Here is an 11,795-nt window from a genome sequence, read left to right as displayed (position 1 = left end):
TATCTCTATCCATCTATCTATCCATCTATTTATCCATCTATCCATCCATCCACCATCCATCCATCCATTTATCTATCTATATATCATCTATACATCCACCCATTCATCCATCTATCCATCTCTCTGTTATTTATCTAATCTATCTATTCATCATCTATCATCTATCTATTATCTGTCTATCTTTCATAAAGAGTTGGCTCATAAGGTTATAGAGGCTGAGAAATCCTGAGATCTGCAGTCACCAAACTGAGGACTCAGGAAAGCAGATGGTATAATAACAGTCTGAGTCCAGAGGCTGGAGAGGCTCAATCAATATTCCAGCTTAAAGACACAGAAAGTAAATTTTCTCTCACTCCACATTTTGGTTCTGCTTAGGCCTTCAAGGTATAGGATGAGGTTCATTCACACTGGGAAAGACCATCTCCTCTACTTTGTCTACTGTTTCAAATGTTAATCTCATCCGGAAACCCTCTCATCAAAATAACTAGAATAATGTTTAACCAAATATTAGGGCACCCAGTACAGCAGTCAAATTGACACATAAAATTATCCATCACACATAGGCAAGTTACCTCTTCAAGACTTAGTCACCTCATTTGTAAAGGGAGATATCTAATTGTGTTGTTGTGAGAATTAAATAAAATAATGTATTTACTTAGCATAGCATCTAGCACAAAATTTGCTCTCAATACAGATTTTTAAGCACAAAATTGAACTCATTGTAATAATACCAGAAATTTCATCAACTGTCTCTCATGCTGCCTCAGGTTCTCAGCACCTTACACATGCTGAGTTAGTCATGTCAAGGAGTCCCAAAGGGATATCACACATAAACTTGGAAATCGGCCTGTCCTCTGCAATTGCTACACAACCATGGTATTTTTCTCTTACCCTGGCTCATTGCAGATGTCAATTGTCTGCAAAGCCACTTAAGATAAGAATACTAATGTCCATGCCATGCATGGACTGTACTGATCCCGAGATGGTCCCCTTGAGGATTCCAGAGCTGGGTTCTCAGCATAGGTGGGGGGAAAAGCCCTCCAAGTTGCATAGAATGCTCCATGAAAACCACTTTTGCTTCTTCCACAGCTCTTCTCTCCATAGCTCACTCGTTCAACAAATATTTATCAAGCATCTACTATGTTCCAGCACCGTGCTAGAGAGTGGCTCACAGATAGTTGGTAGGCGAGCTGAACCAAAGGTGTCTGTTCAGTTGGCAGTGAAAAGTTGAAGAGTTGGGGAAAGAATCTGCATCTTTCTCAGACCAAGGATGCCAAGAGGTCACAGTGCTTGTGCCCTCCCTGAATCCTTGGCAGTTAAAGGGGTGGGTGAGGGTGGGGAGAAGCATAAGAATTTTGCAGCTATGGTCTTTGAGAGTGAAGCCTATTGCTTCTCATTGTATCTGATGTTTACATCAGGTTTTCTGTAGCTGGCCTGGCCAGGGTGCCATTTTGGAATGGGAGTAGACAAAAACAAATAGAGCTTCTCTGTCTTTCCTGGTTTGTTTGTTTGTTTTTGTTGTTACCATTACCCTCTTTTGGGATTTGTAAAATCCATGCCTGGAACTGAAAACACCAGAGAATAGGGAGCTGAATTTTCTTCTTCCTTCTACCCCAACAAGGGTGTGTGATTTGAAGGCAAAATGAGGTTCCAATATTGGTCAACATTGCCAGTGGTGTCACAGGTTAAGCAGGTTGGATTCTAAAGTCAGTCAAGGAATATAAATTGTTCTGTTTACAAACACACATACATGCATATGTTCATTGCAGCACTATTCGCAATAGCAAAGATATGGAATCAACCTAAATCCCCATCAATAATAAACTGGATAAAGAAAATGTACATATATACCATGCAATACTCTGAAGCCATAAAAAGTAATGAGATCATGTCCTTTGCAGAAACATGGATGGAACTGAAGGCCATTATTCTTTCTTTCTTTTCTTTTCTTTTCTTTTCTTTTTTTTTTGAGATGGAGTCTTGCTCTGTCGCCCAGGCTGGAGTGCAATGGTGCGATCTCAGCTCACTGCAACCTTTGCCTCCTGGGTTCAAGCGATTCTCCTGCCTCAGCCTCCCTCCTAATACCTGGGATTACAGGCACACACCACCACGCCCGGCTAATTTTTGTATTTTTAGTAGAGTTTCACCATGTCGTTCAGGCTGGTCTTAAACTCCTGACCTCATGATCTGCCCACCTTGGCCTCCCAAAGTACTGGGATTACAGGCGTGGACCACCGCGCCTGGCCAAAGGCCATTATTCTTAGCAAACGAACACAGGAACAGAAAACCAATTACTGCATGTTCTCACTTATAAGTGGGAGCTAAAGGATGAGAATGCATGGACACAGAGGGGAACACCCCACACTGGGGCCTATCAGAGGGCGGAGGGTGGGAGGAGGGAGAGGATTGGGAATATAACTAATGGATACTTGGCTGAATACCTGGGTGATGAAATAATCTGTACAACAAACCCCTGTGACACGAGTTTATCTACATAACAAACCTGCACGTGCACCCCTGAACTTAAAACACAAGTTAAACAAAAATAAATAACGACAGTGAACACAGTAAAAATTGCCTAACATTAAAATAACCCTTGAGAATTCAAAGTCCCATAGATATGGCTTTGTGGATCCCAAGCTATAGCTTAGTATGTCTAACACAGATGCTTTTCTCTCAACATGGGAACAGATTGCTATGCCTGTGTTTGGGCACCAGATGAGGTATTTGGCTTGTGTTTAGGGATTATGATGAATGCAAAATGGTTTTGAGTTGTTTGTTTTATGTTGGTTAAGTGTGAATATTTTGCATATATTTAAATAAGTGTATAAACGAGGGAAAATCACTGGAGAGGCCACTGCTAGTACATAGTGTGCTGGCCAATTCTATTAATTCAACACTTACAAAAATGATTGAAACCTTTTTTTATATTTTTTATTTTTGAAAATTTCAAACCTGGAGAAGAGTTAAAAGAATAATATAATGATAATGAATGCTTATGTACCCAATACCTAGCTAGTTTCATCAACTGTTAATCTTTTACCACACTAATACTCTCTCCTTCTCTAACACACAGACACACCACACACACACACACACACACACGCACACACTGTGTATTATTTATAATGAGGTTTCACAAATTGACTCTGCACTTGTAACCAGCACTCCGATCAAGAAGCAGAACATCATTAGCACCCCTGGAATTCCTTCTTGGGTGCCCTTTCTGACATCACCTCCTAGGGATATCCATTAGTCTGGCTTCTAATGACTAAATTGGTTTTGTGTGTTTTTTAGCTTGATGTAAATGAAATCACATTTTACATGCTCTTTTTAGAGTCTGGCTTCTTTTGCTCAACATTATATCGGCCAGGTTCATCCAAGTTTTCCTGTACAGTTCTCTTTTCTGCTTAGCTCTGTCTTTGTGGCTATTGCTATTCAAGGCACTGACTTTTTTGAAGCATCCAGGCAAGTTGTCTTATAGAATGCTCTGGAATCTGGATTTGTCTGATATTTCTCTCGGTTAGATTCAGCGTAAGCATTTTCGCAAGAATCCAACAAAGGTGAAGTTGTCTGCTTCCCACTGCATTCCATTATGGGGCACATAGCATCAGTAGGTCCCATTATTGAAGACGCTAAGCTTGATTGCTTTGTTAAGCCAGCATCTGACAGATCTCATTACCTGTTTGTAATTAACGAGTAATCTTTGGGAGGATACTTTGAGGTCACGTTAATATCCTATATCCAACCAACTTTTTACTCAATCATTTTAGCATCTATTGATGATCCTTGCTTGAATCCATTGTTTTGTTGGAAATGAAATACTTAAGAAATTCTCCTGTAAAACTAAGACACTCTTAAGTATTAATGTTTCCTAACCTCCAGCCTCTGCAAAGATACAAGATAAACATATAGGCTATTCCCTGTTTTTCTACAGTGTTCCACTTTCTACCTTGTCTGTCCTATTTTGTACCCTGAGAGGGTGATCCTGAACCCTGCACCATCCACATTGCCCTGCAGTCAGGTTTCTGGTTGGGTGTCACCCATGAGAGCCTGCTACAGGCAAGACTTCCAAGGGCAAGAAGAGAGAGTAGTCAGGGGCCCCTCCTGACTTCCAGCTTCAGCCCTTTCAGCCTTAGGAATAGTAATAGCTTCCTGCTCTTCCAGTCTCTGGGTGCCTTGATATTTCTTTGTTCACTTAACCCTGTCCACACCTTTATAAATAGTCATTTCATTAAAAAAAATCTCTTTTTTAACCTATCTGAAAACTTCTGCTTCCAGCCAGGACTCTAGCTGATTCAGTAAGTTTCACTCCAAATCTCAAGTTTGGATGTGAAGGGTGGGGTTTATACTGTATTTTTGTCCATCAATCAGGCAGGGTTCCTGGATAGAGGAATGAGTTACAAAGGGGAGGGAAGGCTGTAAGAAAAAGGCAGGAAAAGAGTGTGTAGTACCCCAGGATTGGTAATAGTGAGCACCATGATCACCCTGGATCTGAAGGGGCAGTGAGAGGGACCATGACTTTTGGGTAAGGGACACAGCAGACTCATGGCAACCCTGCAGTGAGAAAACCAGAAGAGTAAACACTGAGTCTGCTGGCTTCTCTACCTCCTCTCTCCTGCTGCTGTTCCCACTGACCAGACTTGACAGATCCACCCAGTTCCTCCTTCCTGGAGCAGAGCAGGGTGGAGAAGTGGGGGAGCAGGATCTGAGAATATCCAAAATGTGCCTTAGTTCTCCTTAGTTCCTGGCCCAAAATATGCCATCACACCCAAACACACCAAATCCCAAGTGGACTACAAGATCGAGAAGGCTCAGCCTGGTGTTTAAGAACCATCTTTGAGAGGTACTAAGTATTATGATGAAGAACGAGGTTTTCAATTTCAGCTGCATGCTTGGACCAGTAACTTGACCCACACGAGCCTTATCTGTAAAAAGGGTATGAACAGTACCTGCTTCTAGATGTATTTGAGGATTAACCTCTGGAGGACCTCAAGATGGATCAAATTTGTCCCAGAAAATATCTTGACGTAGAAAGGATACTGATTTTGAAGCCTGAACTCTTGGGTTCAAATCCTGCCACAGGGTGCTCTTCCTCCGTGTGGCCTTAAGTTCTCCAAGCCTCAGTTTCCTTGCTATAAAATGGAGCACAAACACCCACTTCACAGACTTAGATGAAGACCAAAGCAAATGAGATAAATGTACATGAAAAGGTTTTCTAAAGTGGAATAGCACTCTGCTAATGTTCAGCACTATAATTAATAAGCCAGCGAAGAGTGTTCTGTGGCAGGCATTTTTCTGATGATCTTCATTGCTACTCTCTTGTTGACTCAGGACGTGTCAACAGATGACTTCCATTCAACCTAAATGTCCCTTGCCCAAGCTAATTGCTAATTTAGACTTAAACTGTGCCCAACTCACGATTAGAATTCAAACCTTGGAACTCCATTAGCGATGCATAATGCTACATTTTCCTTCACTGAAATTAATCAGCTGCAAATGATTAAATTACTATATATAGTGTGAAACACAACAAAGCTGTAATTTTTATATAAATTCCAGAATGTTACATTATTTCCCTTCAGCACTGACATCGGAATAATTCCTCCACAATCATTGCTTTGTCTTCTGTAAAATAAAATTTTAAAAACCCATTGCTCTTCAAGCGTACCAAAGTCTGCGTTCAATATTTAATATGATTAATGTTTACTGTATTTGTTGTGGGGTTGTCTGCTAATTGTGGTGTTAAACCGCACCCCCTTCATCATCTTCGGGGGCTGAGGGATGTTGGTTCAGAACCACTGTTTGAGAAAGTATCAATTAAAATTCAGCTCCATTGAACACATGAATCCTTTTTGTTGTTTGTTTGTGGTGCCCGGCATATCTGGTGGCAACATTCTCCTTCACTCCCCTTCTCCTAACTACAAGAACAGATGGAGATTCCAGGCAGCTTCTGAGGAAGGATGTGGTGAAGCCACAGGCTTGCTCAACAGGCAAATGGATGCCAGAGATATCCAGGGTGCAATGCCAGCAATAGGCTTCTCTAGTGAAGCCCTCAACGCTGGAGGGGAATGGGAGCGGTAATTAAAGCAAGGCCTGGATGCGGGTGTGGCACTTCATGACCCGAGATTGTGTGTGTTTTAAAATTTTGTGTCCTAGCCACCTCATTCTTAAGGACCTGGCCTCTTTACGTTTTACACCCCAGGCACCTCGTCTGCCCGTCTGCCCCTCTGACTGAGTACTGAATTGAGAGTCAGAAAACATGGAATGATGAACCAGTGTGAATAGGCTCTGCCATGATTAACGTTGGGTAAGTCCCTTTACTTCTCTGGGTCTTAGTTTTCTCATCTACACAACAGGAATAATTACCTCCGCTGGGAAGAGTTAGGAATGAGACCATGCTTTATAAATTGCAGGGTGCTCTCCAGATATGGGGGTTGTTGCCATTGAGCGACAGATGTTCCTCTAGCCTTCCTCCCTACTGTGGCAGGTCTTCTGGTTCCCTCCTCAAAGCCCTGCAACCCTTTTGGGAAAAACCCTGGGGAAAGTCTTGGAAATGCCACCAAACAAGGACTCTCAGCCCCTGTGCGGCCTCCAAAGCCCAGTGAATAAGACTCCCAAGTCTGTTGCTGCTTTCAGCTGCTAGGGCTCCATTCTGCTGCTGGCTTTGAGGCCACACTGTGTCAGCTATACTGAGGCCACCTGGCAGTGGTGGAGTGATCTCTCCCATCACCCTCTCCCATTCTTATCAGTTCTGAAGGACAACTGCCTTACTCTCCCAGGGTTTCCTGAAGAATGTATGGGCAAACCATTCTTCCAGCTTCTCTTGGTAGCCCCTCTCTGTTGAAAGCCCATACAGAAAACCATGGAGACTGGCTCCCAAGTCTCCTCTCTCCATGCCCACAAGCACCTGAAGATATATTTTAGTATTTTAATAACCTGTATGGACATGCTGGTGCACCCTGGAAAACATCAGCTCTAGGTCAAGATACGAGTTTCAACCAGGCACGGTGGCTCTTGCCTGTAATCCCAGCACTTTGGGAGGCTGAGGAGGGCAGATCACTTGAGGTCAGGAGTTCCTTCCTGTCATCTTCCTCACCCCTGTGAACCAAGCCCACCTCAGCAGATCCCTGTGTGCTAGTGGGCGATCCTTTCATCATCACTGGAAACAGCTCTCTCCTGGACTCTCAGTAGCTAGAAGGTGGAGCTCTGAATACTTAAGCCTCCACCAGCTACACAAGAATAGGAAGCAACCATGTACCATTTTGACATTGAGTTGTTCTTCCAGAATTAGGGAAAGATTTCTTTCTACTGAATCAATTCGAACCTTCTCCATGGATCTCTTTCTTGCTGTGTCATTCCTGGCTAATGGACTAAGAAACGCTCAGGTTGGGGTGGGATTGAAATGCATATCTTTTTTTTTTTTTTTTTTGAGATGAAGTCTCACTCTGTTGCCCAGTCTGGAGAGTGGTGATGTGATCTCGGCTGTCTGCAACCTCGGCCTCCCGAGTTCAAGTGATTCTCCTGCCTCAGCCTCCTGAGTAGCTGGGACTACAGGTGCGTGCCACCACACCCAGCTAATTTTTGTATTTTTAGTATAGACAGTGTTTTACCATGTTGGCCAGGCTGGTCTTGAACTCCTGACCTCAAGTGATCCACCCACCTCGGCCTTCCAAAGTGCTGAGATTACAGGCATGAGCCACTGCTCCTGGATGAAACTCATATCTTGACCTAGAGCTCATGTTTAGCCAGGATGCACCAGCATGTCCATGCAGGTTATTAAAATACTGAAATATATCTGTATCAGCTGGTCTGTAGTCACTGCCAAGTGCCCATCTGTGTCACTGCTGCCCATCCTCTTCTCTGGGTCCCCTGGACTCCCTGGAATCCAAGAGAAGGGGCCTGGCACCCCAGGGATGTCCAGGGGGCTGCTTTGGCTCTAGAGCCAGGGTTCTTTCTGATTGATTGGTTCTTGGGCCACATTGGTTCATTAGTTTGAAGATCACCTGACCCTTTCAGCTAATTAATCACACTGCTTTTTACAGATAGCCACTTTGGACCCCTGTGGCAAGAATGTGTTGGGTTCTATTTTAAAGCATGCTGAAGCTCCTTGTAAAATGATTTCAGCGCCAAACAGTCTTGTCACTGGACATCACTGCCCTTGATAAAATTTCCTTTCCATCAACAAACTCCAGCCTGGCAATCCCAAACTGCCCCTTTATCAATATGCTTTCAGAAAACAGCAATAGTCAATACGTACTGAGTGCTGGTCACAGCCAGGCACTGCACCAAGGGCTGTATATGCAAGATCTCATTGAATCCTCTCTGTAATAGTGTGACTTGTAGCCATTATTATCATTATCATTTAACGGATGTACAGACTAAGATTCAAAAACTTTGGGTAATTTGTTTGAGATGTTCCACTAGAAGGCAGCAGGGCTGGCTTTAAACCCAGGCTGAGGGACTCCAAAGTGCTTAACTTTTAAGCTAAACTGGTTAGTATATAGCCTTATATGTGTTCATTATTTTGTTGCTGTTTTTATTGTGTGATGTCTTAGTCTATTTTATGTTGCTATAACAGAATACCACAAACCGGATAATTTATAAAGATAAGAAATATATTTCTCATGGTTCTGGGAGTGGGAATATCAAGGTGTTAGCATCTGAGAAGGACTTTCTTGCTGCATCATCCCATGGTGAAGGGCAAGAGGGTGAGACAGGGAGAGGGAGAGAAAGCACAAGAGAGGGACAAACTCGCTTTTATAACAAACCACTCTCTTGATAACAAATCTACTCCTATGAAAGTGACATTAGTCTAGTAGAACAGCATCCTCATGACCTAATCACCTCTTAAAGGTCCCCACCCCCCTACACTGCAGTTGCACTGGGGATTAAGTTTCCAACACATAAATCTTGGGTACAAATTTAAACCATAGCATGCATTCCCTACTACTGTAGCACCCCAGGGAATGTGTGTGTGCGTGTGCACGTATGTCTGTGTGTGTGTGTGTCCGAGAGAGAGAGAGAGTTAGAATGAACATCTGTAGGATGAAGGGAGAGGCACATGTAGTTACTGCCAGATCCTTGTTCCCTGTCATTTTATGTGGTTCCTTCTGATCATCTGGATTGTCTGAAATAGAAAGCTCCTGTATATCAAGGGCTTTGATTGACTTTTCTCAAAACCTAGGTGAGTGCCCCCATGCAAGCAGGTCCTCTGTGATGGCATCTAGATCACAATGGGGATGAATCAGTAAGTGAAAACTTCTGGAGAAGGAGGGAGGAGTCTGCTAGCTTCTTTCTGCCAAGATGAGCTGCAGTAGTCCTTTCCCTCCCTCCCCTCCTTTCTTTCTTCCCTCGTTTCTTTTCTTTTTCTTCCATGTCATTACGGAGAAGGGCACTGGAGGCTTACTGAAGAGCTTTGAGAAATAGCATTGAAGGCCCAGAGCATTCCTTGTTTCCAGATGGTATGTGTGCGTGTGGATCTGAGGGGAATGTGGACCATTTTGGTGGACTCTGGTGGCTTTTCCCCTGCTGGATTCCCTTTGGAGTGGTTTTCTTGGACGTGGGCAAATTTAAGATTTAAAACAAAATTCAAAATGATGGAGTGCGGCTGACTTCTCTGAGGGTTTCTTCACTTCCAGATCAAGCTAAGGCTGTACCCTGGCTATGAATAGCCCAGCCTCCTGTGGTGTCCAAGCCTGGAGAGATTCTGTCTCATTCACTCCTGGTAGACTGGTTAACCCGGCCACAGGCTCCTTTTGCCTTCAGCGCTCCCCAACAGCCGATGGCTGGCCAGCATGTCCACCATCTTCATGCACAAGGTGTGCTCTACATTAAAGATCCTCTAACCATACAGCATTGTGGATAAGATGATTATCTGCTTTTTTCCTTCACCTTTGAGCCCAAACTGTCACTTACCATTAGGGCTTGAATGAGCTGCAAATCCAATGCAATCTAGAAATGCCAACCAAAAAGACGAATTTGAACTTTGCCTAGGGCCAAATTACGGGGGATAGGGAGGGTAAGGGAGGAAGAGAAAACATATTTCTTCTGCCTGTATCATTGCATTTACCCTAAAACCTTGTCTATCCTACTGTGGGAAGAACTGAGCCACAGGGCCAGCAAACTGAGTGTGGGCAGCTTCTGAGTTTGAGTGTTTTCTTTCAAGTTCCCCCTCCCCGCCAGAGAATAAGCCCTCTGCTCCATGGCTGGCGTGGGCTGAGATCTGAGATTCTGTTAATTGTGGAGTGAAATTCTCCCAAGGAGGCGGACATTGCCATTGCGCCACCTGCTGGAAGATTGAAAAAGAATTTGAAACTCAGGGTTCGGCTATCCAACCAGTGGCTTCGCAATCAAAATGATTATTTTTCATAATTCCCATTTTGTCTTACTACACAAGTTACACAGGTTCATTGAAGACAATTTAGGAAGTTCACAGAAGTAAAACAAAACAAAAGTCATCCATAATTCTGTCACCCAGAGATAACCATTTTTTATATTTTGTTGGCTTTCCTTCCAGTCTTTTTTCTAGTTGGATATGTGTAAATTCATATATGCTATTGATATCATTCAATATACATTATTTTATAACTTGCTTTTTAAACTTAACAATAAATCTTAAATACCTTTACCTATTATTAATTATAATCTGCAACATGAGTCTTGCTTAGTACTTTTTAAATATTCCTACACCATACATCTACAGTCTATTCCTATACATTAATTACAATGTTTCTATGCTTTGATTTTTACTGAGTCTAGTTTCTCCCCTCCTTTTTCCTCCTCTTCTTTCTTTCCTTCTCCTTCCTTTCTTTCCTTCCTGCTTTACTTCTTTTTCTCTTTACTTATTTATTTCTCTCCCCTAACAAAAGTCTGCCATAGATGTTGTTTGGGGCAGTTCCTTGGGTCTGTCTGCCTCACCCCGTCATAGAAGGAGCTCTAGAGACTTTCACGTGGACCCTGGAGCTCTCTTCCAGGTGGGCTCTGCAGTCCTGCCATGAAAATAGAACATTCTTCACTCCGAATAGAGACAGACAAGAAAGATGGAATCCCCATCTAGTGCCTCCTCCAGTGCCTAGTGAAAAACAGGAGGCTAGCAATTGCTAATCATGTACTCTGTACAAGCCGGACTCCATTCTAAGAACTTGATATGAATTATCACACATAAGTGTCACAAAACCCTTACAAGATATAGTCCTTCCCTTCCTTCCTTCCTTCCTTCTTTCCTTCCTTCCTTCCTCTTTCCTTCCTTCCTTCCTTCCTTCCTTCCTTTCTTCCTCCCTCCCTCCCTCCGTCCCTTCCTTCCTTGCTTCCTTCTCCCTCCCTCCCTTCCTTCCTTCTTTCCTTTCTTCCCTTCTTTCACTGGACAGCTTAGGACACCAAGCTTAAAAAAAGCACACAAACTTGCCCAAGATCCCCAACAAGTAAAGCCTTAAACCTCAGTGTGCAATGACTGCCTGTTAAAACAAAACAAAACAGTATTTCCAGCCTCTCTTGACAAATCAGAAGATTTGACAACACAGGTTTGCATTCCACTATAACAATCATTAGCTGGAGCTGAGTAGCGGTGCCCATATTCCATCAGTACAGGCTCTCCAGTTGTACTGTCTCCACTTCTCATACATTCTCCTCATGGTAGAAAAGGACTCCCTACTGCCAATGGCACAATGGGATTGACTGACTTCAACTAACAGACTAAGAGAGTTTACAGAAAGAAAACGACAGGCTCAGAGCTGTATATTCCTGGCTCTGTCTGAGAACCAAGATGCGTCTATGGCTGCCCTAAAAAAAAATCA

Source organism: Pan paniscus, chromosome 9, assembly GCF_029289425.2.
Source record: "Pan paniscus chromosome 9, NHGRI_mPanPan1-v2.0_pri, whole genome shotgun sequence".
In the NCBI taxonomy this organism is placed as follows: Eukaryota; Metazoa; Chordata; class Mammalia; order Primates; family Hominidae; genus Pan; species Pan paniscus.
Note: the sequence above shows the minus strand (reverse complement) of the source record.